Consider the following 7,489-nt stretch of genomic DNA (forward strand, 5'->3'; position numbering starts at 1 on the left):
ATTTTCAAACAAAAATAGTTTTACTTCTTTCTTTCCCATCTGTATGCCTTTTATTTTGGTAGAGTTTTGTTTGTTTGTTTTTGGCTTTTGTGCTTTATTTCAAAGTTAGGTCTTCTGGTAAAACATTGAATAGAAGTAGTAAGAGTAGATATCCTTGCCTTGTTCCGGATTTTCAGGGAAAATTACTTAGTGCTTTATCATAGATTAGATGTTGATTGTTAGTTTTTCATAGATCCCTGTTTCAGGTTGATTGAGCTCCCTTCCATTCCTAATCTGCTGAGATGTTTTTTGATCAGGAATAGGTATAGAAGAGTGTTGATTACTTTTTCTTCATTAATTGATCAAATACATATTCTGTTAACATGGTGAATAGCATTGGTTGATTTTTCTAACACTTAAGTTCAACCTTAAATATCTCGGTTAATCGTATTTTGTGGTCGCTTATTATCCTTTTGCATTTCTGGGTTCAATTTGCTAGTATTTCCTTATGGATCTTTGCATCTTTTGTTATGAATGAGTACAGGACTTAGTTTTCTATTTTTGCAATGTCTCTGTGTGGTTTTGTTATCAGGGTATTACTGACTTCATAAATAGAGTTGGATATGTTTCATTCTTTTCTATTTCTTAAAGTTTCTTTAGGTTTGGTATTATTTCTTCCTTGAAAGGTTGATAGTATTCACCAGTGAAGCCATCTAGACCTGCAGTTTTCCTTTATGGAAGGTTTTAAATTATAAATTCAATTTCAGAGGCTTTTCATGTTTTCTTGTTTCAGAGGCTTTTCATGTTTTTCTTTTTTTAGATTTATTTATTTATTTATTTATTTATTTATTTATTTATTTATTTATTTATTTATGATAGACTTAGAGAGAGAGAGAGAGAGGCAGAGACACAGGAGGAGGGAGAAGCAGGCTCCATGGGGGACTCGATCCCGGGACTCCAGGATCGTGCCCCGGGCCAAAGGCAGGCGCTAAACCGCTGAGCCACCCAGGGATCCCCTGTTTTCTGTTTTTCTTAGTCAATTTTGATTGTGTCTTACAAGTTCATTTATTTAATTTATAATATTGTTTATAATATTCCATTATCCTTTAAATCCATATAGGATCTCTAGTAATATTTTATGCCTTATATGGGTAATATTTCCTGTCTTGTTTTTTTCTTTTTCAGTCTAGCTAAAAGTTTATTAATCTTAGTGATCTTTCCAAATGAACAACTTTTGCTTTTTTTTATATAAGAATATAGTACATAATACATATACATATACATATACATATAAAATGTGTTAATCAGCTCTCTATGTTATCAGTAAGGTTTTCCAGTCAACAGTAGGCTCTTAGTTAATTTTGGGGAGTCCAAAGTTACGTATGGATTCTTTTTATTTTTTTAAGATTTTATTTTTAAATAATCTCTACACTCAACGTGGGGCTCAGACTTACAGTCCCAAGATCAAGAGTCACATGCTGGGATCCCTGGGTGGCAGCAGCGGTTTAGCGCCTGCCTTTGGCCCAGGGCGCGATCCTGGAGACCCGGGATCGAATCCCACATCGGGCTCCCTGTGCATGGAGCCTGCTTCTCCCTCTGCCTGTGTCTCTGCCTCTCTCTCTCTCTCTCTGTGTGACTATCATAAATAAATAAAAATTAAAAAAAAAAAAAAAAAAAGAGTCACATGCTCCACTAAGTCAGCCAGGCGCCCAATATGTAGACGTTCAACTATGCTGGGGCTGGCACTCCAAACCCCTCTCCCCTGCATTGTTCAAAGGTCAACTGTACTTTGATTTTTTTTTAAGATTATTTATTTATTTATTCATGAGAGACACAGAGAGAAAGAGGCAGAGACACAGGCAGAGGGAGAAGCAGGCTTCATGCAGGGAGCCCGACGTGGGACTCGATCCCTGGACTCCAGGATCACGCCCTGGACCGAAGGCAGGCGCTAAACCACTGAGCCACCCAGGGATCCCCTGTACTTTGATTTTAATTTGCTCTTTGAACTTCTATATTTTTAAACTTAGACCTAACAACTTTTTTCTCTTCTAATATAAGCACTTACCTTTTAAGCACTGCCTTAGTTGTATGATTTAAATAATTTTAAATTTATTTAAGATTCTTTCTCTCTCTCTCTCTCCCCCTCTGCCCCTTGCTGACCTCACGCTTTCTCCCTCTCCCTCTCTCTCTGTAAAAAAAAAAAAGAGGAGTTATGGATAAATGTCAGTTTGTTAAATTTGTTACTGAACTCTTTTAAGCAGTGTCCTTTAAGTCTTCTGTATTCTTACTGATTTTCTGTCTGTTTGCTCTATCCCTGGCAGAGGAGTATTTAAACCTATAATTATTATTGTAAATTGGTTAGTTTCTCATTTCAGTTCTGTTTTTTCTTTACACATTTTGAAGCTGTTATCAAGTTCATACGTTACTTAAAATTGTTTTATCTTTTCATTGAAATTACCCATTCATTTATGAAATGTCTGCTATGCATGGCAATATTCTTTGATCTGCAGTCTGTTTGGTTGCTGTTTTCTTCTGGTTTGTGTTTTCATGGCAAATCTTTCTTCATCCTTTCACTTTTTTACCTATGGCGCTCTTTATATTTAAAGTAGATGTCTTGGGGCACCTGGTTGGCTCAGTCGGATAAGCATCTGCCTTCGGCTCAGGACATTGATCCCAGAGTTCTGGAATCAAGCACTGTGTGGGGCTTTCTGCCCAGGGGGAAATCTGCTTCTCCATCTCCCTCTGCTGCTCCCTCCACTCATGCCCCCCACCCCAAACAAATAAACAAAATCTTTTAAAAATTAGAAAAAAAAAGTGGATTTATTTTCAAAGCATTAGTTACGTACTTTTTTTTTCTATTTAGTTTGCCAATCTCATTTGATATTTTTAGTATCGAATTGTTTATATTAAATGTAATTTTTAACATAGTTTGATTTAAATATACTATTATTTGTTATCTATTTGTCCTGGCAGTGGTTGTACTTTTATCTTTCTCTACTGCTTTCATCTCAATTGAATTAACTGAGGTTTGGTTTTGTTTTAAAACTTTATTTTTTTACTTTTTAAAATTAAAAAAAATTTTAAGGTTTTATTTATTTGAGAGAGAGCACATGTGCATGAGCAGAGGGAGGGGCAGAAGGAGAAGCAGATCCCTCCCGCCCCCCAGCAGGGAGCCTGATGAAGGGCTCAATCCTAGGACTCTGGGAACATGAACTGAGCCAAAGGCGGACGCTTAACCAACTGAGCCACCCAGGCTCCCCTCGAATTTTACTTAACAACACTATTGGGATGCCTGGGTGGCTCAGCGGCTGAGCATCTGCCTCTGGCTCAGGGCATGGTCCCAGGATCCTGGGATTGAGTCCCACATCAGGCTTTTTGCACGGAGCCTGCTTCTCCCTCTGCCTATGTCTCTCTGCCTTTCTCTTTGTCTCTCATGAATAAATAAATAAAATCTTAAAAAAAAAACAAAACTACTATTGATTTACTTCTATCTGTTGTTTACTTTTTAATATAACTTCACATTTAATATAATTGTCTTCTAACAATATACTTCCATATTCTCCCTTCCAACTATGTACATTTGACTTTTATATATAAGTATATACTAAATGATACTTTGTGGTTAACATAGCATTAAACAATCAATGATCTTTTAAAAACTTTTTTTAAATGATAGGGTGCCGGGCAGCCCAGGTGGCTTAGCGGTTTAGCGCTGCCTTCAGCCCAGGGCCTGATCCTGGAGACCCGGGATCGAGTTCCACGTCAGGCTCCCTGCATGGAGCCTGCTTCTCCCTCTGCCTGTGTCTCTGCCTCTCTCTCTCTCTCTCTCCCTCTCTCTCTCTCTCTCTGTCTCTCTCTCATGAATAAATAAATAAAATCTTAAAAAAAAAAAAAGATAGGGTGCCTGAGTGGCTCATTTGGTTAAGTGTCTGCCTTTGACTCAGGTCATGATCTCAGGGTCCTGGAATCAAGCCCTACATCAAGTTGCATGCTCAGTGGGAAGCCTGCTTCTCCCTCTCCCTCTGCACCTGCCACCTCTTGTGTTCTCTCTCTTGCTCTCTATCTCAAAAAAATAAAATCTTTAAAAAAATTTTTTTTAGGATTTGGGATACAGAGGGAGAGAGGCACAGACACATGCAGAGGGAGAAAAGCAGGCTCCATGCAGGGAGCCCGACGTGGGACTGGATCCCAAGTCTCTAGGATCAGGCGCTGGGCTGAAGGCGGCGTTAAACCGCTGAGCCACCCAGCTGCCCTAAAAAATATTTTTAAATGAGAAAAAATCAAATATATTTACCATTTCTGGCATTCCTTATTTCTTCCTGTATTTAATTTTCCGTCTGCTTTAATTTTTCTTCTATAGAATAGAATTTCCTTTATCATTTCTTATAATGCAAATCTGGTGGTGCTTAATTCTTTCATTATTTATTTCTCTGAAACAGTCTTTATTTCATTCTGATTTTTTTTTTTTGAATCGTAGTTTATTTAGGAATATGTTCTTTTGTATCTAAATATTTGGGTTAGGGCAGCCCGGGTGGCTCAGTGGTTGAGCGTCTGCCTTCAGCCCAGGGCGTGGTCCTGGAGACCCGGGATTGGGTCCTGCGTCAGGCTGCCTGCGTGGAGCCTGCTTTTCCCTCTGCCTGTCTCTCTCTCTCTCTCTCTGTGTCTCTCATGAATAAATAAATAAAATCGTTTTATATATATATTTGAATTATTGGGGCACGTGGGAGGTTCAGCCTGTTGAGTGTCCAACTCTTGATTTTTGGCTCAGGATATAATCTCAGGGTTGTGAGATCGAGCCACCCATTGGGCTCTGTGTTCATCTCAGAGTCTGCTTAAAATTCTCTTCTCTGTCTCCATATGCTCCTCACTCCTCTCATATAATAAATATTTTTTAAAATAATAATAAACATTTGAGTTATCTTTATCTTACTGGTTTCTAAGTTAATTCCTTTGTGGTCAGATAATATACCTTGTATGGATTGAGTCCTTTTAAGTTATTGAGACATGTTGTCTATCATGATAAATGTTCCATGGACACTTGTTTTAGACATATATGCTGCTACTATCATACCATCAGATGAAGAGTTCTATAAATGTCTGTTAGATCACCTTGGTTTATAATGTTGTTGATCATGGCTTTTAATCTTTACCGATTTTCAGAATCCTTATTCTATCACTTATTGCAATGTGTAGTGTGTCTTTTCATTTTTCTCTGGGTATTTTTAAGATTTTTCTCTTCATATTATTTCCTATAATTTGATTATGATATACATTAATAAGGTTTTTTTCTTTCTTTCTTTCTCTTTTTAATTGGGGTTCATTGATCATCCTGGATCTATAGAATAATTTTGGAATATTTTGGAATACTTTTGGCCATTTTTGTTCAAGTATTTTTCTTCCTTCATTCTCTCTGGAATATAGTTCCATGCATATTAGACAGTCTTTTTTTTTTTTTTTTTAAGATTTTATTCATCCATTCATGAGAGACACACAGAGAGAGGCAGAGACACAGTCAGAGGGAGAAGCAGGCCTCTGCAGGGAGCCCAATGTAGGACTCCATCCCAGGACTCCAGGATCACGCCCTGGGCCAAAGGCAGGCGCCAAACCACTGAGCTACCCAGGCTCCCTAGACAGTCTGTTGTTAACCTGCACATCGCTTCATGTGCTGTTCATTTTTCTAAAGTCTTTTTCTTTCTTTCTGTTTTGGTTTCTATTGCTATGTCTTCAAGTTCACTGATGTTTTCTTGCACAGTGTCTAATATGCTGTTAATCCTATCCAGTTAGTTTTTCATTTCAGGAATTATATTCTCATCTCTAGAAATTCTTTTTGGTTCTTTTAATATTTTCCATTTCCCTCCTCATTATGGTTTCCTTTCTGCTCTTGAATGTATGTGTAAGAGCTAAAATCCTTGTATGCTAATACTATATTCTCTATCATTTATAAGTTTGTTTTTATGATTTTTCCTACTGATTAGGGCTCTTGTATTCCTAATTTTTTTTGTATGTCTATTAATTTTCTCTTAGAATATGTGCATCGTGAATTTTATGATGTTGAATTCTGGACTTTGTTGTCTTTCTTTAAAGAATATTAGACTTTATTGTAGCAGGAGTTAAATCAACTTGCAAATACCTTTGACCTTCTTACGGCTTGTTTTTAAGCTTTTCAAGGATAGCTTTAGAGTAGTGTTAGCATACAGATGTAGGTTTATTTTGGCCCAATACTAAAAGGCATAATTTTTCTGGGGTCTCTTTCATGTCCCCTGTTTCAAAAGATGAGTATTCTCCACTCTAGGAAGTGTTTGGTCAGAGCTCAGACATGTCTTAGCTCTGTGTGAGCTGAGAGAATTGTTCACCTCCAAATAGTCCCCCAGTAACTTGATTTTGGGTTTTTTTTTCTTTTTTCAGGGGTATTGAACAGTTCTTTTTTGTCTCTCCTCATTGTATTTAGTGTGGCAAAACAAAAATTTGGTCTTTATAATTGTAATGAGTAGCACCTACAGGCTAAAGGAAGTTAGAAGTGATATTTGAATATATGAACTATCATGTGAGACACATAGAAGAGTTATAACTTATTTCTCCAGTGAATTTTAAATGAGTGATAAAAATATAGTCTATAGAAATTATCAGGGGGCACCTGGGTGGCTCAGTTGGTTAAGCAACTGCCTTCAGCTCAGCTCGTGATCCTAGGGTCCTGGGATTGAGCTCCACTTTGGGCTCCCTGCTCAGTGGGCAGCCTGTTTCTCCCTCTCCTTCTGCCGTTCCCCCTCTTTGTTCCACCCCCCCCAATAAAATCTTGTTAAAAAAGGAAAGAAATTATCAAATAAAGAAGAATTTCCAAGTGAGAATACTTGATTTTTGAAATTGTCTCTTTCTTTGGCATCTATATAATTACAGGTGATTTTCCCTTTTTTATTATTCCTTTTCTGTTTTTTTTCCTGATATTTCTTCTCCCTTTTTAAAGATTCTTTTTTTTTTCACTCTGTTTGCTATTATTCTTAGAAAACTTACCATTTTCATTTTAATATTTATCACCCTGCAGATTATATCCATCTTTACATATACTGCTCAAACCTGTCTTCTGAGATACAGACCTGAATTTTCAAATTCCTATTGAGGGGCAGTTCTATTTGTTTACCCTATTTCTTCAATAAAATATACCTAAAACTTGAAGCTTTATACTTTCTCCAAATAATTTTCTCTTACTTCTCTTTTTCTCTTCAATGGCTCCCAGCTCTTCTCTCTTCTCTTATGTCATGTGTTCCTAAAATATTACAGTCATCTTTGAAACCTCCCTGTCCTATAATTAATTGCCAAGGCCCATTAATTTGACTTTTTCAGTGCTTCTCATGTCTTTCCTCTCATTTTAATTTCTGCTGCAACATCTATTTGTTCATTCATTTAGTAAGTACTTGTTGAAATCCTATCTATGCTAGGGCTTTTCCCATAATAAATAGGAGTTATATGACCTTTATAATATAGCAGAGTACTCAGAAATAATAGGACCCAATAA

At 36.9% G+C, this 7,489-nt stretch overlaps 1 protein-coding gene across 5 annotated transcripts in view; it reads left to right on the forward strand.

Annotated features, from left to right (window-relative positions):
• The window catches only part of SCAI (suppressor of cancer cell invasion), a 165,203-nt gene that overhangs the window by 148,520 nt on the left and 9,194 nt on the right, over nt 1-7,489 (forward strand). The window lies entirely within an intron of this gene.

Source organism: Canis lupus, chromosome 9 (assembly GCF_003254725.2).
Source record: "Canis lupus dingo isolate Sandy chromosome 9, ASM325472v2, whole genome shotgun sequence".
Classification (NCBI taxonomy): Eukaryota; Metazoa; Chordata; class Mammalia; order Carnivora; family Canidae; genus Canis; species Canis lupus.